At 42.6% G+C, this 25523-nt stretch overlaps 1 protein-coding gene across 1 annotated transcript in view; it reads right to left on the bottom strand.

Moving 5' to 3' along the window:
- LOC126419610 (putative fatty acyl-CoA reductase CG5065) overlaps positions 1 to 25523 on the bottom strand; it is a 136322-nt gene that overhangs the window by 22230 nt on the left and 88569 nt on the right. The gene's annotated exons all lie outside the window — the stretch shown is intronic.

Here is a 25523-nt window from a genome sequence, read left to right on the forward strand (position 1 = left end):
CCGCTGTGGTTGCCCCGGTTGCTGCCCGCAGTGGGGCTGAGCCCTCGCCTGTGATTGATTGGGAGGTCGTTCCAAGGCGTGGCAGGCAGCGAAAGACGTCCCCGGAGACTGATCAGAAAGCCTCGCCGATGCGTCTGACAAACAGGTTTCAGGTCCTGTCTCTGGCTGAGCCAGATGCAGCTGCCTGCCCTGTTTCACAGGATGTTTCTCAGCCTTCAAGGTCCGGGCAATCGCAGAGGGTGGGCTTATTGGTAGTTGAGAGCTCCAATATTAGGCGCGTAATGGGGCCCCTTAGGCATATAGCGGCTAAGGAGGGGAAGAAATCCAGTGTGCACTCCGTGTGCATTCCGGGTGGAGTCATTCCTGATGTGGAAAGGGTCCTGCCGGATGCCATGAAGAGCACAGGGTGCAGCCAACTGCAGGTGGTGGCACATGTCGGCACTAATGACGTGTGTCGCTTTGGATCTGAGGAAATTCTCTATGGATTCCAGCGGCTATCTGATTTGGTGAAGGCTGCCGGTCTTGCTTACGAGATGAAATCAGAGCTCACCATCTGCAGCATCGCTGACAGAACCGACTGCGGACCTTTGGTGCAGAGCCGTATGGAGGGTCTGAATTAGAGGCTCAGACGGTTTTGCGACCGTGTTGGCTGCAGATTCCTTGACTTGTGCCATAGGGTGGTGGGGTTTCGGGTTCCGCTGAATACGTCAGGAGTTCACTACACTCAGCTGGTGGCTACACGGGTATCGGAGGCCGTATGGCGTGGACTGGGTGGTTTTTTAGGTTAGAAGGCCTCGGGAAAGTACGAGGTGGGCTGCAATCTCAAAGGGTGCATGGCAAATACAGGACGTGCTTGGGTCAAGGAACAGTCTGAATTGTAGTTGTAAATTTTTGTAGTTGTGCTGGGAAAGTCCCTGAGCTTCAAGCGCTAATAGAAAGCACAGAAGCAGAAATCGTTATAGGTACAGAAAGCTGGCTAAAGCTTGAAATAAGTTCTGCAGAAATTTTTACGAAGTCTCAGACGGTGTTCAGGAGAGATAGATTAGGCAGAATTGGTGGTGGAGTGATTGTGTCTGTCAGTAGTGATTTATCTTGTAGTGAAGTCGAAGTAGATACTCCGTGCGAATTGGTATGGGTGGAGGTTATACTTAACAGCCGAACTAAGTTAATAATTGGCTCCTTCTATCGGCCCCCAGACTCCGATGATATAGTAGCTGAACAGTTCAGAGAAAATTTGAGTCTCGTAACAAATAAATACCCCATTCATACGATTATAGTTGGTGGAGACTTCAACCTTCCCTCGATGTGTTGGCAAAAATACTTGTTCAAAACCGGTGGTAGGCAGAAAACATCTTCCGTGATTGTCCTAAATGCTTTCTCCGAAAATTATTTCGAGCAGTTAGTCCACGAACCCACGCGAATTGTAAAACACACTTGACCTCTTAGCCACAAACAATCCAGAGCTGATAGAGAGCATCATGACTGATACAGGGATTAGTGATCACAAGGTCGTTGTAGCTAGGCTCAGTACCGTTTCTTCCAAATCCACCAGAAACAAACGCAAAATAATTTTATTTAAAAAGCGGATAAAGTGTCACTAGAAACCTTCCTAAGAGACAATCTCCATCCCTTCCGAACTAACTATGCAGATGTAGACGAGATGTGGCTCAAATTCAAAGATATAGTAGCAACAGCAACTGAGAGATTCATACCTCATAAATTGGTAAGAGATGGAACTGACCCCCCATGGTACACAAAACAAGTCCGAACTCTGTTGCAGAGGCAACGGAAAAAGCATGCGAAGTTCAGAAGAACGCGAAATCCCGAAGATTGGCTAAAAGTTATAGACGCGCGAAATTTGGCACGGACTTTAATGCGAGATGCCTTTAATAGGTTCCACAACGAAACATTGTCTCGAAATTTGGTAGAAAATCCGAAGAAATTCTGGTCGTATCAAAAGTACACAAACGGCAAGACGCAGTCAATACCTTCGCTGCGCAGTGCCGATGGTACTGTTACCGACGACTGTGCCGCTAAAGGGGAGTTATTGAAGGCAGTTTTCCGAAATTCCTTCACCAGAGAAGACGAATGGAATATTCCAGAATTTGAAACACGAACAGCTGCTAGCATGAGTTTCTTAGAAATAGATACCTTAGGGGTTGCGAAGCAACTCAAATCGCTTGACACGGGCAAGTCTTCAGGTCCAGATTGTATACCGATTAGGTTCCTTTCAGATTACGCAGATACAATAGCTCCCTACTTAGCAATCATATACAACCGCTCGCTCACCGATAGATCTGTACCTACAGATTGGAAAATTGCGCAGGTCGCACCACTGTTTAAGAAGGGTAGTAGGAGTAATCCATCGAACTACAGACCTATATCATTGACGTCGGTTTGCAGTAGGGTTTTGGAGCTTATACTGTATTCAAGCATTATGAATCACCTCGAAGGGAGCGATCTATTGATACGTAAACAGCATGGTTTCAGAAAACATCGTTCTTGTGCAACACAGCTAGCTCTTTATTATTCGCACGAAGTAATGGCCTCTATCGACAGGCGATCTCAAGTTGATTCCGTATTTCTAGATTTCCGGAAAGCTTTTGACACCGTTCCTCAAAAGCGACTTCTATTCAAGCTGCGGGCCTATGGGGTATCGTCTCAGTTGTGCGACTGGATTCGTGATTTCCTGTCAGCAAGGTCGCAGTTCGTAGTAATATACGGCAAATCATCGAGTAAAACTGAAGTGATATCAGGTGTTCCCCAGGGAAGCGTCCTGGGACCTCTGCTGTTCCTAATCTATATAAATGACCTCTGTGACAATCTGAGCAGTTCTCTTAGGTTGTTCGCAGATGATGCTGTAATTTACCGTCTAGTAAGGTCATCCGAAGACCAGTACCAGTTGCAAAGCGGTTTTGAAAAGATTGCTGTGTGGTGTGGCAGGTGGCAGTTGACGCTAAATAACGAAAAGTGTGAGGTGATCCACATGAGTTCCAAAAGAAATCCGTTGGAATTCGATTACTCGATAAATAGTACAATTCTCAAGGCTGTCAATTCAACCAAGTACCTGGGTGTTAAAATTACGAACAACTTCAGTTTGAAAGACCACATAGATAATATTGTGGGGAAGGCGAGCCAAAGTTTGCGTTTCATTGGCAGGACACTTAGAAGATGCAACAAGTCCACTAAAGAGACAGCTTACACTACACTCGTTCGTCCTCTGTTATAATATTGCTGCGCGATGTAGTATCCTTACCAGGTGGGATTGACGGAGGACATCGAAAGGGTGCAAAAAAAGGCAGCTCGTTCTGTATTATCACGTAATAGAGGAGAGAGTGTGGCAGATATTATACGCGAGTTGGGATGGAAGTCATTAAAGCAAAGACGTTTTTCGTCGCGGCGAGATCTATTTACGAAATTTCAGTCACCAACTTTCTCTTCCGAATGCGAAAATATTTTGTTGAGCCCAGCCTACATAGGTAGGAATGATCATCAAAATAAAATAAGAGAAATCAGAGCTCGAACAGAAAGGCTTAGGTGTTCGTTTTTCCCGCGCGCTGTTCGGGAGTGGAATGGTAGAGAGATAGTATGATTGTGGTTCGATGAACCCTCTGCCAAGCACTTAAATGTGAATTGCAGAGTAATCATGTAGATGTAGATGTAGATGTAGACATACTAGCATAGTCTCGATGATATCATAATTCAAAATAGATTCCCCATGTGGCCCATTTAGGTTTAGTGGTACAGATCTATGACATAAGCATTTAAAATTGGAGTACATGCAATGCTTACATTGATACCTCATCAAATGACTACACTAAATGCCAAAATCAACACACACACACATATTGTATGCTATTGTAGACACTGACCTTAACGTAGGATTATTCGCCTTTCAGATACTATCCTGGATCATATGTGGCTGGATCCATATTCAGGAATTATTGCACTTACAGATCAACTACTAGCACTCGTCAGACTGTGCAGAGGTGCATTGATCTCGAACAGTAACCCCAGATGTACTAAATTCTAGATCCAGCCTGAACAGTATTCCCTGATGTACCACAAGCTGGATCCACTATTAGCAATATCCAACACCTAACTCACTCCATCCCAATTTCAGTCCAAAAATTGTCGACAGCTCTTCCTGTGCCAACTGGAATGCTTACCTTTATGTTGCAGCCTTCGTGCAGCAGGTCTTGTCAGATGCTGCCTCTGTCCAGAGCCATAAAAAAGTTATATATCCTCATCGCCCCACTCTCCCACTATAAGCTGCACTTCTCCTCCTTGAATCCCATCACTCATATCGCTCTCCTTCCTACGGATTCGTGACTGGGATACACTCAAATGACATCAGCGAATACAGTGAAACATTAGAAATTTACTCAATGTCAAAAACTGGCGCCAGACTGCTCCAACTATCCTATTTCTACTACTTTTCAAGATCGCCATTCAGAGTCACAAGTAGATTACTGTAAAAACCAAACTCTTAAGATAAAAAAGATATGTAAAAGACGTCCTTGCGTTGTATTGTGCCGTGTTGCGTTAATGCTGGGATGACTCCCTAGGCCAGCTGCCTCCCAGGCTCCTGGCACGAAGTGTGTTCCCATCTCTGGCAGTTGGCAGACGCTTTCTTCTATGTTAGGCGTGTCTGGAACAGCTTGTGTCATGTAATGTGGTCTGAATGCAGGAGATGTCCGCTTTTTGTCTGATATGGGCTGGGTGACGCCCACAACTGGTACGCCCTGTAAGGCAACGCAGTTTTCAATTTCATTCTTAAGGCCACATGATTTTGCATTTGAACATGTTCTAATTTTGGAACTGGACGGTTTCTGTCCTCTAAGGCATGTGGAATGTAACCCTGTTAACATGTGAATACAATATCTATTTACTTGGCCTGAAACACATTCACCTAGCAAGGTTCTCTTGTATGGAGCTCCACATGCCATGGTCACAAAGATGAGGAAACTCCTGTACAGTAAGTGCTTAGAGGCTGCAACAATCACATACTTTCTGTCACATAACAGTGCTATTCTTCTACATCTACATATCTACATCTACATATATATTCCGCTAGCCACCAAGCGGTGTGTGGCGGAGGACACATTTCGCGCCAAAGTCATATTTCCCCCTCCACTGTTCCACACGCGGATCGCTCGAGGGAAAAACGACTGTCTGAACGCCTCAGTACGAGCTCTAATTTCCCTTATCTTTGAATGGTGATCATTGCGGGATTTGAAAGTTGGTGGTAATAACATATGCTCTACATCCTCGCCGGCCGCGGTGGTCTAGCGGTTCTAGGCTCTCAGTCCGTAACGGCGAGACTGCTACGGTCGCAGGTTCGAATCCTGCCCCGCGGGACTGCTACGGTCGCAGGTTCGAATCCTGCCTCGGGCATGGATGTGTGTGCTGTCCTTAGATTAGTTAGGTTTAATTAATTCTAAGTTCTAGGCGACTGATGACCTCAGAAGTTAAGTCGTATAGTGCTCAGAGCCATTCGAACCATTCGAATCCTGCCTCGGGCATGGATGTGTGTGATGTCCTTAGGTTAGTTAGTTTTAAGTAGTTCTAAGTTCTAGGGGACTGATGACCACAGATGTTAAGTCCCATAGTGCTCAGAGCCATTTGAACCATTCTACATCCTCGGCAAAGATCGGATTTCGGAATTTAGTGAGCAGCCCCTTCCGTTTAGGGTGTCGTCATTCTGTAAGTGTGTCCCACTTCAAACTTTCTATGAGGTTTGTAACGCTCTCGCGATGGCTAAATGTACCAGTCACGAATCTTGCCGCTCTTCTTTAGACGTTCTCAATGTCTAGAATCGCACCCAACTGGTAAGGGTCCATACAGACGAACACTACTCTCTAAGACTGGACGAACTAACGTATTGTAAGCAATTTCCTTTGTTGAAGAACTGCATCGCTTCAGGATTCTACTAATAAACCGCAATCTAGAGTTCGCCTTGCCCGTTAAATGTGTAATCTGATCATTCCATTTGAGATCATTTCGAATAGTCACGCCCAAATACTTGACGGATGCTACCGCTTCCAAAGACTGGGCATTTATTTTGGAGTCGTACATCAAGGGGAATTTTCGCCTTGTTATAGGCAGTAGGTTACACTTGTTAATATTGAGAGATAACTGCCAGTCATTATACCACCCATTTATTTTCTGCAAATCCTCATTGATTTGTTCACAACTTTCGTGTGATACTACTTTCCTGTAGACTACAGCATCATCGGCAAACAGTCTAATGCCGCTGTCAATACCATCAACCAGATCGTATATGTAAATCTTAAAAAGCAGCGGACCTATTGCGCTGCCCTGGGGCACACCTGAAGTTACGCTTGTTTCGGTTGAAGTCACCCCATTCAGGACAACATACTGCTCTCTGTCTGTTATAAAACTTAATATCCAACCGCATATGTCACCGGATAGACCATAAGCGCGCACTTTTTGGAGCAAGCGACAGTGCGTAACTGAGTCGAACGCCTTTCGAAAGTCTAGAAATATGGCATCAACCTGGGAACCGGTATCTAGAGTCTGTTGTATATCATGCGCAAAGAGAACCAGCTGTGTCTCGCAGACCGGTGTTTCCTAGAACCGTGCTAGTTTCTGCAGATGAACTTCTTAGAGTCTAGAAGGGTCATTAAGCCGGAACACAAAATATATTCCCTGATTCTACAACAAAACGATGCCAGTGAAACTGTCCGGTAATTATGTGCATCCGATTTTCTCCCCTTTTTACAGATCGCTGTGACCTGGACGTTGTTCCAGTCCCGTGGAACTTTCCGCTGTTCCAATGATCTCTGATAGATGATGGATAAGAATGGTGCTATATTTGTAGCATAGTCAACATATATCCTTTAAGTAACATCGATTTCTTTCTGTATACAGGGTTTGGTGCGAGTGGAATTTTAACCTGGGCCATTTCTGTAGTGTTTTGTACCGTAGGACTCAAGGGAGAGGACTTTGTTGTGGGTACCAGTGCACTATTTCTACAACACAAATTCACATGTGATTAATTCGGTTCTTTATTTACATGACCTGGATATTTAACTTTAATATAGTCCATGCGTTGTGGTACAAGCTATTCAGAAATAGTCCTCTTGCAGACAATATTGGTAATAGTCACAATTATGGTTGCTATGCACTGGCATAGCCTGTGCTGAACTATGCCGCCTCTCAAATTAACGACAGACGCCAACCTGGAGCAGTGAGTCGATTCAGAGAGCTGGTGTCTGAGTGACTGAGGCCCTCCAGTCAGCGGTGGAGGCCTAAATACTTGCGGTAGAGAAGGCGTTGGAGGTGTGTTGATTGCGAGGGTGCTTTGGCCTCTCCCCTGATAGGCGCGCTTGATCCAGTGGCTACTGTCGGTCTTCGCGCTACATCTTTGCCAACCGGTATGCTTGCGACAGCTCACGCCAGCACAGTTTCCAAGGAGATTTGTGTTTGGAATCTTTTATACCCAACACAACATCGGTTCTGTGTGACACAAACCCCATATAGGTTTCTCGCAGTGTATAACATGAAATGTTTACGAAATCACGTTCAATTATGAAACTTCCTGGCAGATTAAAACTGTGTGCCAGACCGAGACTCGAACTCGGGACCTTTGCCTTTCGCGGGCAAACTCTCAAGACAATTGCCCTGCTTCCATAGTGATATCACAGGAGTGGAGGAAAAACCTACCTATTTTGAACTTCCCACAAATTTTGCGAATTTACTCCAATTTATACCAAAGGCAGTTGAAATTTATCAGAGAAGTGGGGGAAATCTGGCATCAACGCAAGACGTCACCGATTATACCAGAAGGGCGGAGGGAAGTGTGGCAACAATGCAGACTGTTCTGCAATGCAAACAGCTGTAATACTGTTCGGATTTCCAAACATTCGGTACTTAGGAGAATTGGTCAGAGGTCTGCTGTGATGGCTGAAGCTGTGGAAGATGTCGGCCATTAAAACTGTGACATATGGAAGACTATAAGTTTGTCCCAACGCTACATTTGTCCCTTAGCTCACGGTGCAGGTTAGCTATCCACATTGCCCCTGCATTCGTACCCACTTGGCTATAATACCACCTGGAATGAACATTTGTCGTAACATGTGTTAACTCAGACGTCAATAGCATTACAGATGCAAGTATTTATCAGCTCTGTACGTCATTTGAAACCACTACAGGTGCTTCGGCCATCATACAAATTGTAGTTACAATTGTAATTTTGGTAACATGAGTAGTGTGGTATTTCCAATTCTAATAAAATACTTTTTCTAAGCATTAAAAGTTTTAAATCTTTTCATACACAAGTACCCTACGTGTGCAATTAAACTCAATAACTCAGTTTTATTGGGCTTCACAAAGAAAAGTTCTGGAAAAGACTAGGATAGTTAGTGAGGAAGATATGGAAGAAAAGCCGGCACTACTGTTAAGATAACTCATAATAAATTGGACTGGAACTGTAGATGGCACGACTTCATCTAAGACAGACACATTTATTTCATTATGTGAATACATTTATTTATGCTGTTGTACAAGCGACAATGGGGGAAAATATGACTCATATCAAGCTGTTCAGCAGAAGACTTTTCAGGATCTAATGCTTATCCTGTGGTATATGTGTGAGAGAGAGAGATAAGTTTCACTTCCAATACGACTACATTTACGACTGATTCAATGCGAGGAGAGAAGGCAGTTAAAACCTACTTCAAGAGTGCTTTAAGCATGGTGCCAAAGGACAAAATGTGTTGACGTGCCGTATCTTTAGGCATAATACAAGTTATCAGCAGTTTCTAATTGCTGTTAATGTCACTGGCGACAGCCACGACAAGCAAATGGAAAAAGCCAAAACATTATCCCTCCTATTTTGACGATGTTTCACTGTGAGAGTAACATTCAAGTCCTCTTAGTTAAACCATATGTACTGCCTTTCCCCTACGTATCACTTGCAGATGAAATATCCAAATTGTGCAAATCGCACAGCAGATTACCATCTCAGCAATAATACAAATTTATCGAGTCTGAGTCACTGTCATGCTTTTCAATAGACCAACTTTACAGCCATTGCTGTATGTGCCGAAACCTTGATGTTTATTTTCGAATTTTCACTTTATGTCACGTCTGCGTATATCACTAGTATGCAGTGACCTGACGCAGTACAGCAGAAAGCATTACCAGGACATAAGAATTCAGTTCTCACGCTAGCTGGAGTAACCCCCAGACCATCTGGCGCTGCCAGTATGCAACTGGGGGAGGCGCAGCGGCTAACTGTAAGACAGTCAGATACATCAGCCTCCTGTGTGTAGTGAAACCACAGTCATTACGGCGAAAATCAAATGATTTTGTTTAGTAAATATTTACTAATAAAAGTCACTTTTTCCACGACAGGTATTAGGAGAAGCCCACAGGTCATAAGTAGTTACTTACACCAACATTACCACGCAAGACATTAGTCTCTTCATTAAAGAAATGAATAATATTCAAGCTAACGGAGTTGTACGAACAGATACGATGTTTCATGAATGTAAATACGAAATCTCGATTGCTTCCCATACTCGCTAGTCACCGATGGGGTGCCTCCCGAGCGAGTTCTGTCACAGTTGTGCGGTCCTTCGTAATTTTTTGTCAGGGAAGTCATAGTTCGTAGTAACAGACGGAATGTTGCGGAGTAAAACAGAAGTGATATGGCGTTCCCCAGGGTAGTGTCACAGGCCCTCTGCTGTTCCCTACCTTTATAAACGATTTAGGAGAAATCTGAGTGGCCGTCTTAGGTTGACTTGATGATACTGTCGTTCACCATCTAGTAAAGTCGACAGAAAATCAAACCCAATTGCAAAACCATTTAGATAAGATATAGGTATGGTGCGAAAATTGGCAGTTGACCCTAAATAATGAGAAGTATGAGGCCTTCAACGAGAGTGCTAAAAGGTATCCATTAAAGATCGGGTACACGATAAATCATTCAGAACTAAAGCCCGTAAATTCAACTAAATACCTAGGAATTACAATTACGAACAACTTAAATTGGAAAGAACACTTTAAAAAGTTGTGACGGACACAAACCAAAGACTGCGTTTTATTGACAGAACACTTAGAAAGTGTACCAGATCTACTAAGGAGACTGCCTACACTACGCCTGTCCGTCCTCTTTTAGAGTTCTGCTGCGCGGTGTAGCATCGTTACCGGCTAGAATTAATGGAGTACATTGAAAAAGAGTAAAGAACAGCAATAATAGAGGAGAGAATGTCACGGATATGCCACGCGATTTGGGTGTAACATTTAAAACAAAGGCGCTTTTCGTTGCGGCAGGATCTTCTCATGAAATTTCAATCACCATCATTATCCACCGAATGCAAAAATATTTTGTTGACGCCGACCTACATAGGGAGAAACGATCATCACAATAAAATTAGGGAAATCAGAGGTCATACTGAAAGATATTGGTGTTCATTTTCTCCACACGCTTCGGGAGAGCGGAATAATTGAGAATTGTTGTGAAGGTTGTTCCACGAACCCTCTGCCAAGCACTTAAGTATGATTTGCAGAGCAGACATGTAGATGTATATGTAAGACCTTGCTCCCGACAAGTGCTAGTTTTGAGATAATAAGTGACGTATTGTTTCATCATCATCACTTTACGGTGTTTTCGCCAATAAACACATCACAGTGGCATCCACAGGCGGATTTCAAGTAATGTAATTACGCCAATCTTCACTTAGAAATACAAGGTGTAGAACTGCACTTTCCAGAGATTTCGATGGCGCTGCTACGACTTCCACTAGTGACATCAACAATGAGATCATCATGCAAAACAGGTAGGAGGAAATCCTATGTGACGTGTCAATAAGATACGAGAGGTGTCCAGAAAGTAAGTTCCAATCGGTCGCGAAATGGAAACGACTATGAAAATCCGATAAAGTTTTGCACAGATGTGTTGGACAGTGTCTCTAGTATGACCCCAGATAGCATCACGTCGCTCTTCTCATTTCTGAGCTCACACTGAGAGCGTAAAGATGTCTAGAACATAGTGTCTCTCGCCAAGTACGAGTACCTGGTGAGAAATTTCGCCTGAAGCTACGCAGAAAACATTACATAACTGTCGTGCGGTTTCTTCTTCAAGACAATTCTCAGCCACATTCTGCAGGGGCAATGAAGATGCTCCTGCATCGTTTTCAGTTGGAAATGTTTACCCACAGTACAGACAGTAATTGTCTCTCTGAGTTTCATCTCTGCTCACATTAACCGCCTGCTATGAAGACAACATTTTGCCACAGACAACGAGCCGTAGGCCAGCGTAGAGAATTGGCGGAAAGCACTGGCGGCTGCCTTCTATGATGAGGGTATTCGAAAGTTGGTACAACGCTACGACAGGCGTCTAATTCAGAACGGCGACTACGTGGAGAAGTAGCTGGAAGGTATAGCTAACTGTAACAAATAAAACGTTTCTAATTTTCACTGTGGTTTCCATTTCGCGATCAGTCGGAACTTACTTTCTGCACAGCCCTCGTAATTCAAGGAGGAACTTTCTTAATACCTGCAAATCTCGGATGGAAAAGTGGGCCAGTCATACTGTACATCTCTTATACCAACGCTTACGGGCTTGGAAGCTAGAAGGAGACGCTTCAGGAGATTTAATAAAGTAGTGGGATCTTGCATTTGGTATCTCTTGCGAGGGAAAATCCGATTCCATTTGGTAACTTCCGGCAAAAATGAATTATTTGTTGTACATCTGTGCTAAAAATTCGAAATGCAGTTCGACAGAAAGTGCGACGGAAATGGAAGCAGAAAGCGACCAATAAATTTACAAAGTGACTGAAATTTATGATTTGTAGGTAGCAACATGAAAACTGTGCCCGTCACGGCACCTTTTAAATGGAACAATGGCTGTTGAAATTAAAAAAAACTAAAAATAGGGTAAATTAGAACGTCAGTTATGTTTGTTCCATGATCCTAGTGCAAGGCACGATGTTGTAATGTTTACTTACAGTCTGCATCTACGTATACATAGATATTCCGCAAGCCACCATACGGTGTGTGACGGATACCACTACTATCCGTTTGCTTTCCTATCCCACTCGCAGATAGAGCGACGGAGAAACGACTGGCTATACGCTCCGTATGAGCCCTTATTTCTCATATGTTATCTTCCTGGTTCCTACATGCACTACTTTTGGAGGCAACATAATCGTTCTGCAGTATACTTCAAATGCCTGTACTCTAAATTTTCTTAACAACGTTCCTCGAAAAGAACGTGGCCTTCCCTGAGGTCCCGAAGTGTGTCGATACCCCTTGCGCGCTGTTCGAACCTAGCTACCGGACTCTGAATTTCTTCGCTGTCCTCCTTCAGTCCAACCTGAGCTGCCTCAAGAATACGTTGCACTATCGTCCTATATGCAGTCTCCCTTACACATGAACCAGACTTCCCTTGAATTCTTCCAGTAAACCAAAGTCGATCGTTTGCCTTTCTTACCACAGTCCTCCCGTGCTCGTTCCATTTCATATCGCTTTGCAACGTCCAGATATTTAAACGACTTGAATGTCTCAAGCACCACATTACTAGTGCTGCATCCGAAAATTACGGGTTTGTTTTTCCTACTCATCCGCATTAACTCACATTTTTCTACAGTTAGAGCCAGCTGTCATTCATCACACCAAATACAAATTTTGTCTAAGTCGTCTTGTGTCCTCCTAGCGTACACCACAGCGTCACCAGCAAACGGCAGCTGATTACTGCCCACCCTTTTCGTCATATCATTTACATATAGGGAATAATAGCGGTCCTATCACAATTCCCTGGGGCGTTCCTGACGATACACTCGTCTGTGATGAAGACGTCGGGGACAACATACTGGGTTGTATAAATTAAGAAGTCTTCGAGCCTCTCACGTATCTGTGACTCTATTCCATATGCTCGTACCTTATTCAACATCCTGCAATGGGGCACCGTGTCTAACGCTTTCCGGATATCTAGAAATATGGAATCTGGCTGTTACCCTTCACCCATATTTCGGAGAATATTAAATGAGAAAAGAGCAAGCTGAGTTTCACACGAGTGAGCTTTCTAAAACCATGCTGATTCGTGGACATAAGCTCCTCGTTCTCAAGAAAATTTATTATACTCGTGCTGAGAATGTGCTCAAGGATTCTGCAGCAGACCGATCTTAGATTCATCTAGACTTGCTTTACGCGACCAGGTAACTTCACTGTCTGCAATTTTTCTGGTCCGTTGTTTTGCCATTGTGATACACAGAAGTAATCTGCACTTTTTTTCCAGTCGCTTGGGACTTTGAGCTGAGCGAGAGATTCGCGATAAACGCAAGCTAAGTGAGGGGCCAGTACCGTAGAGTATTGTTTGAAAAACCGAACTGGGATTCCATCCAGACGTGGTAACGTACACCTTTGCTTTCAACTCTTTCAGCTGTCTATCTATGACAGGGATGCTCGTTACTATATCGTCCATACAGGTGTCTGTTCGATGATCAAACGACGGTATGTTTGCACAATTCTCCTGCGTGAACGATTTCTTGAACGTGGGATTTAAAATTTCGACTTTCATTCTGCTATCTTCAACTGCCACGCCAGACTGGTCAATAAGTGACTGAATAGAAGTCTTAGACCCACTTAACGATTTTACATAGGACCAGAATTTTCTCAGGTCCTCTGCCAGATCGTCTGGTATGGTATGATAATGGTAGTACAGGTGTATGCTTCGCGCCTAGATCTTTTCACACGCGCACGAATCTCTACTAATCTTCGCCTGTCCTCATTTGCGTGTTCTCTTTTGAACTGAGAGTGTAACAGCTTGTGGTTTCTCAGCATTTTCTGAATCTCGTTATTAAACCACTGTGGGTCTTTTCCGTACTTAATCCACTTACTAGGCACATAATGATCCTGACAACTATTTACAATCTGCTTAATATTTACACATAATTCCTCTCATTCTACGTTACTGGAACTAAGTGATGTCAGTTCACTGTGTAAGTGAGATGCTAACAACTCCTTATCTGCTCTTTGTAGCAGAAAGCTCTCCTACTAACTAACTAATTTATTAACTTTCGTAAACACAGTTGCTACAATGATGATACGACTGTTAATCTCCGACCTATTTGTAGCTACAAGGTCTAAGATATTTCTATTGCGTGTGCGCTGCCGAAAAAGCTGCTCAAGACAGTTTTCAGAAAACGAGTTCAGTAGTACTTTGCATGACTGTCTGTGTATACCCCTACAATGAATCCATAGACACCTTAGTCTATATTCGGTAGGTTAAAGTCCCTCCGACTAGTAATGCATGACCTGGATATTTACGCGCTACTGGCCATAGATATTCTTTGAATGGTTCTAGATCTGTCACAGAAGAAACGGGTGGACGGTAAAAACATCCAACAATTATCTTGGTTTCACCTAGACTTGCTTTACGCGACCAGGTAACTTCACTGTCAGACCCAAACTCGACCTCAATAGAGACAATATTTTCGTCACTTGCAATGACCACTCCCCGTCTTATGGCCTCTAATATGTATTTCCGATATACGTCCCATGACTTCCTAAATGTCTCAGTGCTCTCCACTTCGGGCTTCAACCAGCTCTCTCGCGATAACTTTTCTGGAGGACAGTAAATTCGGGAACTTTATTACGAATGCTTCAACATTTGCTGATAAAATTTTGACAGTTGTAATGTCAGACCACGGTCTGACATGCTGTGTAGTGACTGGCGGGTGTGGAGAAGAAGGAAGATAACGATATCAAACGAGGCTAGTACAGCGACGTAAGCAGAGGAAGCATCGCAGCGGCAGAGAAGGGGTGAGGTGGGGGCCCATGCGCCGAGGTCCGTAGTTCGACACACGGACGAGACACCAGAGCGGTTTGTTTTTTTCGACGCCTGCGTCGTCTATAGAGTACTAAGTTAAAGTTCATGTCGAATGTGTAGAAGTTTATTAATGATAGCGTAATGTTGTTCAGAAGTGGCAGAGTAAGAAAGTGAAAGTGTAGAACAAAACACGCCTGTAGAAAACGTACTTTCGTCAGAGAGTGGGGATACGCTTTCTCTTGTCAAATCTGAGGAAGGATCTCCAGTTGGAATGAGTGATATAGTGGGAACCGTGGAAATGCCGTTAGCAGCTTTAGAATCAACAGTAACCATGAATGACTCAAACACTCAGGCAGTTGTTAGTGACGGTATTATCACAGGAGATGAAACTAAGAAGAAGAAAAACATAGATTTGAATATGCAGGAAATGTTTCCATCCCTGATGAATAAACTAAATGTGGCTAACAATAAAAGAAGAAACTGCTAGGACTTCTAACTAACAGCTAATAAGCTAAAAAAAAAACACTGATAAATTAGAGGAATATATCATGGAGTCTGACAAAAGATTTAAAGAAGCAGATGAGACACTAGGGAATCTAATACTGGAACAGAGGACATTTGATAAGCATTTGTCATAAAGAATAACTTCTGGGATGATCACGGTAGTAAATCGTAGTACATGTATTAATGAATTCCAGCAGAATATTAAAACATCAGATGAAAATTTCAAGAATAAGACTGAGGAACGTGACATGTCAGTGTCCAGTTTAAACAACAATATCGATAGAAGTGCATCAACACTATCAAACAGAATAGATTCAGTTTAGAGTTTTGTAAAATCTAATACTAAAGAGATATTTGGTAGTGTTGCTGGTATTCAGCAGGAGGTAAGTGATTATCCTGAGAGAGGCGCTGATGTCTTTGCTGATAGGGTAGAGGAAAAGTTAGATTCAAAATTAAGAAAACTTTTTGCTGGCAATAATAATAGTGGAAACATTAAAAATGGGGAACAATAGTCAAAGGTTTGTACATTCCATAATTTTGGGCAAAAGGAAGATTACATCCCAAAGCATTTGTAAAACAATTTCCGAGGGTGTTACCAGAGAAATGGGACGACGCGAGGAAGACTGGATGGTCACCAATAGACTGGAAGTGCATGCTTTGTCATGGGGAACGAGATAAGGGGAATCGTGTCAGTCATACAAAGGGTTTAGTGAGAAGTTCTTAGCAAATATTGGTCTAACAGTACATAATGCAATGTAAGAAACAGTATTTTTGATGGGAAAAATTTCTTGTGCAGTAGGTATCACAGTTATAAAAATTACTTCTGAAGTTTCTGTGAAAAGAATTTATGTCTAGATAACACATTGCGGTAGTATTCGTCATTCTGCCAGTGAGTGTACAGGAGAAATCAAGAGAAATTTATGAAAAGTGAAGATATTTTACAAGCGTTAGTCTAGTTAGATGCTTCATCAGGAGAGGAGACATCCAATAATGTTTGGGAGGTATGAACTGGCGGTCAAAAGAAAGTGGAAACTGGCAGGCTCACAGTGGAGATCATAGTGAGACAAGAGAGAACGAGAGGCACAATAATGGTTTTAATAGGCATGGGTGGAACCGAGAAGATACGAACGAGTGAAGTAACAGACGATATAGGGAACCTAATGAGAGGAACAGTGATGACAGGTTAGAGAGATGTCATGAAAGAGATGACAACGGAATGGAAAAATAGAAAGCGGTTTCTTTGTGGTATGAACACGAACTCAAGTGACGGACGGACCAGTGACAATGACGTGGTTGATAAAATGAGGTTCTGGTGTTATTAAGAAGTTCTCCTTAAGGAAGACGAAGAATACCAATACATGTGGGAATTAATGGGATAAGGACAGTTGTGGGTACTGATACAGACAGTGAATTGTGTTCCGTAGCAGAGCGACTTTATGATCAAAAAAGAGGTACCAATACTACCGCTGTACGGAGTTAAAGTTGTCGATGAGGTAGTTGGCAAGAGTAAAATGATACAGAATCAATTACCTATTATTGAAAGTAAGAGTACAAGGAGTAGTGCTGGAGATTAGTGTTGTGGTGGTTCCATCTTGGGAAAAGTCATTAATTCTATAAATAATTAGCTGAAGAGTCATACATCCCGGACAGAAAATGCTTATGCGACTTACTTTTATATGTATACGATATATTAATATCAGTATTAGGATTCATTTTAATGGAGCTGGCGATATTTAAATTAAAATGCCACAATGGTAACTAACTTGGTGATAAGGATAGCTAATTTGGTGATTTGGATTCTAAATATGGTGATACATTAACGTAATTTTTAAATACGATGAAATTATTTATATATCTCAAATTTTTCAAATGTGTGTGGAATCTTATGGGACTTAACTACTAAGGTCATCAGTCCCTAAGCTTACACACTACTTAACCTAAATTATCCTAAGGACAAACACACACACCCATGCCCGAGGGAGGACTCGAACCTCCGCCGGGATCAGCCGCACAGTTCTCGACTGCAGCGCCCTAGACCGCTCGCTAATCCCACGCGGCGTTTATATATCTCTGAACTTTTTTCTACACAATGAAAAGGAGCATAGTGAAGCAAGATAGTTAGCAAAAATTACATATTTATAACAAAAATAACATTTACAAAGATGAGCTCAAATACCGAGTATATTGCTCAGGTCCAAATTTAACATTAATTAAAGAAAAGGGGCTGAATAACGTTAACTGATCAGCTCATATTAAGGGACTATTTATTCCTATCCAAACTGTATAATTGTAAACATCACTTAAACTGCAGATATCATACATGTAAATTAGGTTCCACTGTAAATTCGCTTTGGCAGAGTTCTTAGTAGGGAGTGTGGCATAATGAGCGTTGCGCCCATTTCTTTCAATTTTTTTTTCTTTCGTCCCTTGAATATTGCCATAAGTCCAGTAGTCATCATTGGAAATGGTATTTTTTTAAAACATTTCTGCCTTTTATTTTGCTCGTTCTAGAAGGTGAATCCAAAACAGTGCTTCTTTTTCCTTTGTTAGTTCGTGGACTACTCTTGGTTCGTATCCACAAATGAGCCTAGCCTTTGGGTCAAGAGTGCTTTCTCTCGTGATCTTCCTTCGCACATTTCCTGCTGGTGTTCATAGGATACCATTGACTGGATATAATGAGATTATTGAGGTTGTTGGAGTCCGTGGCATTTCAATAGCACGTGCCTTCGAACTCCCACCTTATGACCTGCTTGCATCAGGAACTGCTAGGCCTACCTGCGGACCAGGGCACTCAATGAGCTCGGATGGAGCCATTTTTCCACAAGACTATAAGGCATTTTTTATATTTTTCTCTGAGAAAGATTTTACCAAAGGCATATTGAAGATGATAAAGAAGTTTCTTTTATTTGTTTCCTCTATTGGGTTTTTTTGCCATGTAATCGCGCAGTTCAGCTCTCCGAGCACTCTCGATTTCCTTGTAAATGCCAAAGTCCAGAGGCTGGAGCACACACGTGGTGTGAGAAGGGATTTTAAGTAAACGGATACCATTTTGACTAGCGAGCTCAAGCAGTTGTGGGGAAATATGTGTTCCACGCCAATCTATCGGCAACAGCACAGGTGCTGAACTGCTACATTCAAGCAAAATTGAAACCATTCTGAAAACAGCACTTTAGTAGTCCACCCCTTTTCAGACAGACAAAGCTGAATGTAGACACTCCCTCTTGTAATCACTTTCCATCGAGAAAGTAATAAATGTATGCATCCTACTGCCATTAGCACAAACACAGCGTACCAAAGTCATAGTTTCTCCCCTTTCTAAGTATGTGTCTCTGTACACGAACTTCTTTTTAATCTCAATTACAACCTTCTTGGGCTTGATCACAAACATCAAGCCGATTTCGTAGACATCGTAGACAAGCCCAGTTTCTTTATGGCATCCGAAACTATGCCAATGTAATCGTCGATCATAACAGGATTAGTTTTGGATTACTGGTGTGCAGATAAATATTCAAATTCAGTCCATATCGACGTTTATAACCGAACCACCGTTTCTTCCTTGCAGTTTTCTTTGAAGTATTAAAAAATTTCTCACGATAATATGCACCTGCCAGTTCATACGCAACCACCTTCACTTGTTTGGCAGTAAGTCTAAATTCCATCTCTTGCATTGTAATTGTGCACTTCAATAATTTCTGTTCTAATTATTACACTGAAGTCACTGGGTGACCTAATTTCTTCAAACCGACAGCCCTGCCAGCATCTTGATTTTCTTTCAGGAACATTTTCAAGGAGCTCCAAGGCATCTCATTTTCTTTTGCAACTTCCTGAAAGCTACTACAATTTTGCTAAACTATTCTTACCTCTTACCTCCCTTAACATTGCACTAGAGCTGTAGATACGATAGATTCTATTTCCTTCCACTGATAGCACACTTTGCCAGCCGGAGTGGCCGTGCGGTTCTAGGCGCTACAGTCTGGAGCCGAGAGACCGCTACGGTCTCAGGTTCGAATCTTGCCTCGGGCATGGATGTGTGTGATGTCCTTAGGTTAGTTAGGTTTACTTAGTTCTAAGTTCTAGGCGACTGATGACCTCAGAAGTTAAGTCGCATAGTGCTCGGAGACATTTGAACCATTTGATAGCACACTTTTACGTTTACTGTCTATCATTTCCACTTTACAGTAAAAGAGAAAATATATCAGTCATATCTAAGTTGGTGATTCCACCTAATTTGATATAGGCTGTATGAAATTATTTTTGCTAAAATAAACCTTAGTTCTATGAGTGCTATGCATGTAATAATGTATAAAAGCATTGAAAACTGCAGATAGCAATTTAAACATGAATTATGATTCTTTGAATTTGTGCCTGTGAGCTTACTTCATAAACATGCTTGAGAAACATTGTTGTTTCACGAAAATGCTAAGCCGATTTTTTTTTCCTTTATTGCATTTCGATTCCACAACCCTCCCCCCCCCCCCCCCTCCATCCGTGAGGGGGGGGGGGGGGGAGTGGCTGGTTGTAGCGTAATATGCTGCTCTACAGCCTACAGAAAAGTTGAAAAACATAAGGGGAATAGAAACAATCAAGAAAAAAGGCGATAAAACAGTGACATTATAAAAAAACTGTAAAATGGCGGAAAGTTGTTGAATTTAAAATATTAAACCACTGTGATGACGATGTAGATAAACACAATAAGTAGACAAGCACAATTAAAAAAACAAGGCGGCAGTCTGGTTTCTGTTCACACGAGATAAAAAACACAAGTAGCGACAGTATGGTGGTTGTTCGCAACACTGACAGGTGGTGCACAACACTAACACTCACTTAAAACAGCACTATGCAGGTTACACGGTTGCAGATGGGGGGCGGGGGAGGACCTGGACCGATGAGGGGAAAATAAGGTACCCCTTATTTTCCAACCACGTTGCATTTCACTTATTTTACAAATTAACGTTTTATGTCGTGTCGGCAGATATCAGCTGCATTCAGTGAGCTCAAGCACTACTGCAGAACCCATTAGCAGGGCGTAAGAATTCAGTTCTCATGCTAGCTGTAGTAAATCCTGGACAGTCTGACGCTGTCCAATATGCTGTTGGGTGAGGCGCGGTGGTTAACCGTAAGTAGTCAGCTATATGAGCACACCCTGTGTAGGGAAACGACAGCCATTATGGCGCTAAACAAGTGATGTTGTTTAATAAATATTTACTAATATTTTACTACAGGTATTAGGAGAAGCCTTACCGTCCATAAGAACTTTCTTACACCAATATTACCACATTTCTCTAAAAAAAATGAATAATGTTTAAGCTAACGAAGTTGTACGAATTGTAGATACACGATGTCGACTATGCGCCACATTCACTAGTCGCCAATAGTATGCCTTCTGAGAAAGTTCTGTCGTACAAGACCATGTTTCTAAAAGGGCTAATTTTGAGTTATTATGTGATATATTGTTTCATTATCGTCATTTTACGTTGGTTTCGCAAGTAAACATAATAAACGTATCATAATGGCATCTACATACGTATTTCAAGTAATATAGATATCAGCATCGACACTTAGAACTACAGGGTATAGAACTGCACTTTCCTGAGAATTCGATGGTGGTGTTGCATCTTCTGCGAGAGACATCAATCACGAGATGGTCACGGCAAAAGGACTCTATAGCTAGACTGAGACACTTCTGGAGATTTAATAAAGTGACGGAAGCTGGAAGCAAGCTGGAATACGAATAATGATAGCATATATTTGAAACGAAATTTATTATCAATCCATCAAAAGTCTTCATTGCACCAATCCATGCTAAATTTTGCAAATAATGTTTAACGATACATAGTTTATAGTTTTCGATAGGTCCTCCCTTTGAAATTATACACCATTTGCCGACTAGATTTGATTTGTTCTGAAGTCTTCTGCAGTGTAGAGAAGCATAATATTTAATATTTATTGTGCGACTGCTGGGCTAATAATGGTTTTCCCAAAGTTCTCAGTGAATTCAAACTAAAAATGAAGCAAAATAAATTACAACATTTCTTTGAGAGTCCAAGTACCGTAAAGTTATCAACAGTCGTATTTTGTTGTTTTATTGTCAGCAAAATCGATTTTCGGTCACTTAGTGACCATCCTCAGTGCTGTAATATACAATTAAAATTGATAGGCACTGGTATCAAGCTATAACCACAAGCTTAGAGCGCTCACATAAACTAAGAAGTGTAAGACGGCAACTGGGATTTTGTTTACAATTTCGAAAAGAAATTACTAAGGCGTATGTGTAAGGTACCCCTTATTTTTCAATCACGTTGCATTTCACTTATTTTCCAAATTTCCTCAGTGACCGAAAATCGATTTTGCTAGCAATAAAACAACAAAATACGGCCAATGCTGATTTTCCTTCCAGTTCTATCCGCTATTTGGTCGTGGTGCACAAAACACAGCATGTAGTCGCCAATCAATAAGTTATCAATAGTGTTCGCATTAGTTTTACTGCATCGCTGTTGTTAAGTGCATATAATTAAGATTAGAAAATTTACCACGTTCTAAGACGAGTCATTTACATTACTGTTTTCTCAGAATTGTTTATCATATTGAGTGAGTACCTTTATTAGTCATATTCACTCTCAGCTATTTAAAGAGTAAATTCAGCACTGTAGGCTTGTGGAACGCGGCATTGGAAGTGCCAGTACATAAAGGACTGGGGTACTTACATTGGTTCCCTCCCCTTGAGAAACAGAAAAGTGTCTACAATCATGGCTGGAATTAGGTGCAAGAGGACGGCTACGACGACATATGCCGACTTCTGTTTGAACATGAAGCCGTAGGAGTGAGAGATATTTTTGATGCTGGGAAAATTTGAGGCATAACGTCCATCTTCTAATATGGTACCCCAGGACTTTGGATGGCGAGCAGTCGATACACAGTTGTAGACGAGCGGCCGACGTGCTGGCAGTTGTGTCAGATGTTGCCTGGTGTGTCTGTACCTGCAATAGATAACACAACACAAACAAAAGGAGTAAGTGGGCCGTTCGTTATATGTGATTACTAGTAATGTGTGGGTACAATTTAACATAGATCCGCCAGATTTCTTCTCTTCACATTTGTAACGGATGTGGCATTAGTGATGCACACGATTATGAACTCAATCACTATAACAACCTAAGCACGTGGGCACACTAAAGGAAAATTACAACAAAATTCCACTATTAGAAGAATTATACAAAAACAAGTTGTAATATTCAGGAAACAAATCACCATCGTGTTAAACGATGAAATTATTGAGTGGATAAGTAATGGAATTGAAAATCGGCAAACATGATTGGATGAGAATATACACTCATGTTGATAAATTGAGGATAATGCTGATACATGGTGAAACAACGCACTGGTTGGCGGTTTGCGGGTTTAAATCACCTCGGCGTATGACCATGCGGTGAATTTGACCTGCGGTCGTCGCACGGTGGCGCTGGCAGCAGTCCACATACGCAGAGGTGTGTTGGCACACGTCAGAGTACGGTGCAGCGAGGAAGTGTGCAGACGTTTTCAGACGTGCTAATGGTGACTGTGTTTTGAAAATGGCTCAAAGAACACATATTGATGATGTTATGAGGGGTAGAATACTAGGGCGACTGGAGGCTGGTCAAACACAGCAGGTCGTAGCACGGGCCCTCCCTGTGCCACAAAGTGTGATCTCAAGATTATGGTAACGGTTCCAGCAGATAGGAAACGTGTCCAGACGCTACAATACGGGACGTCCACAGTGTACAACATCACAAGAAGACAGATATCTCACCATCAGTGCCCGCAGACGCAGGTAGCTTTGCTCGGGACCTTACCACAGCCACTGGAACCGTGGTCTCCAGACACACAGTCTACAGACAACTGAACAGATATGATTTATTCGCCTGGAGACCTGCAAGGTGCATTCTACTGACCCCTGGTCACAGGGGAGCCCATAAAGCCTGGTGTCAAGAACACAGTGCATGATCATTGGAACAGGGGTCCCAGGTTTGTTCATGGACGAGTCCATATACAGTCTGAACAGTGATCCTCGCCGGTTTTTCATCTGGCGTGAACCAGGAACCAGATACCAACCCCTTAATGTCCTTGAAAGGGACCTGTGCGGAGGCCGTGGTTTGATGGGTAGGATTATGATTGGTGCACGTACACCCCTGCATGTCTTTGACGAACTGTAACAGGTCAGGTGTATCGGGACGTCATTTTGCACCAGTATGTCGCCTTTTGAGGGGTGTAGTGGGTTCCACCTTCCTCCTGTTGGATGATAACACGCGGCACCACAGAGCTGCCATTGTATACCTTGAAACAGAAGATATCAGGCGAATGGTGTGGCCTCCCTGTTGTCCAGACCTAAACCCCATCGAGCACGTCTGGGATGCTATCGGTCGACGGATCGCTGCACGTCTTCATACCCCTACGACACTTCAGGAGCTCCGACAGGCACTGGTGCAAGAATGGGAGGCTATACCCCAGCAGCTGCTCGACCACCTGATCCAGAGTATGCCAAACCGTTGTGCGGTCTGTTTTCGTGTGCATGGTGATTATATCCCATATTGATGTCGGGGTACATGCGTAGGAAACAGTGGCGTTTCGTAGCACATGTGTTTTCGGACGGTTTTCTCAACTTATTACCGGTACCGTGGTCTTACAGATCTGTGTCGTGTGTGTTCCCTATGTGCCTATGCCATTAGCGCTAGTTTTGTGTAGTGCCACGTTGTGTGGCAACACATTCTGCAATTATCCTTAAGTTATGAGCATGAGTGTAGATTGCGTCATGAAAAATATGGCTTACTAAGATTCTTATTGCTTCACACCTATTTGGAAAGGGCTATTTAAGAACGCTACTATCGCAGTTCAGAACGCATTGATAGGATACGATCGTGGAAAGTTCTCACCAAACCCTGCGAACTACTTCACCACAACTCTCGTAACGAGTGTCTTCCTGCGCACCAAGCCGCTTATTCGGGAAGAACCATGCGGCTGAGGGAATTGCAAAGATGCTACTACCCCACCAAGACATAACTGTCACCTGCCTGGTTGGGGGCTCAAAGGTCATCGTACCATAGGCAGCAAGTCACAGACTCACCATGTGTAACAAAGATCCATGAGATATAAAATTAAGCACGGTGGAATAGCAGCCACGTCTCATTCTTAATGATGTAAGCTGTATCCAGTGGGTCCAGATAACTTGGAATGGCAGTGGTATTTGCTGAATCCTCTGTTAAGTCATGACAAAACACACTTTTACAACACAACTATTACAGTAACAAAACAAAGTACGCTTCTAACAAGGAACCCCGTGAGTGCAAAGTCGCAAATTCAGTTTGTAGATAGGCTCACGTGTATACATCAACCTTCGATGGTATGTATGTATAACGTTTCACAAAATGAATATCATCAACATTCAAGAAATGTTCAAAACAAGCCATTACTTGCACCATGAAGACCTTATGAGAAATGGTGCTACGGTAATTACAAAGGTTCGCATCATCATGATCGATGGCGAACTCCTTGGGAGCTACAAAGCGTACAGGATGTTCAGTTGGATATTCGTTCTTAAGGAACGAAGTATATTGGTGAAACGGGGTGATAAGAATTGATGGAATGTGATGGCATGCAACCGAATGCAAAACATTGTGTAGTGGAGCTTATCGTGAAAGTGGCTGTTCTTTAAGGCGTAGCTGCAGATAGTGCAATAATATGTATTATAACACGGAAAAACAAACGTCGAAAGGCTGTATTTGTTCGGTGGTTGCAGGTGGTATGAACTGAAATGTCATACACCGTTCAGGAGGGATAATTTGCTCTAAGGAAGTATGATTTTTATGCGCAGACCAGGAATGAAGCAAAAGCAATTTATTTTGATCAGCTATTGGCCAAAAGCAGTGCTCGTACCATACTTGTAGTTCTCTTACGCTCATTTTCCCACTCTTTCTTGCTGTGATTTAAATATTCCCCACCGCCGATGAAAGATGATAAACACGATCATAGCCGTCCGTCGCGGCCGAGCGGTTCTAGGCGCTTCAGTCCGGAATCGCGCTGCTGCTACGATCGCTGGTTCGAATCCTGCCTCGGGCATGGATGTGTGTAATTTCCTTAGGTTAGTTAGGTTTAAGTAATTCTAAGTCTAGGGGACTGATGACCTCTGATGTTAAGTCCCATAGTGCTCAGAGCCATTTGAACCATTTAGAAACGTTTGTAGGGGAAG

This window comes from Schistocerca serialis, chromosome 9, assembly GCF_023864345.2.
Source record: "Schistocerca serialis cubense isolate TAMUIC-IGC-003099 chromosome 9, iqSchSeri2.2, whole genome shotgun sequence".
In the NCBI taxonomy this organism is placed as follows: Eukaryota; Metazoa; Arthropoda; class Insecta; order Orthoptera; family Acrididae; genus Schistocerca; species Schistocerca serialis.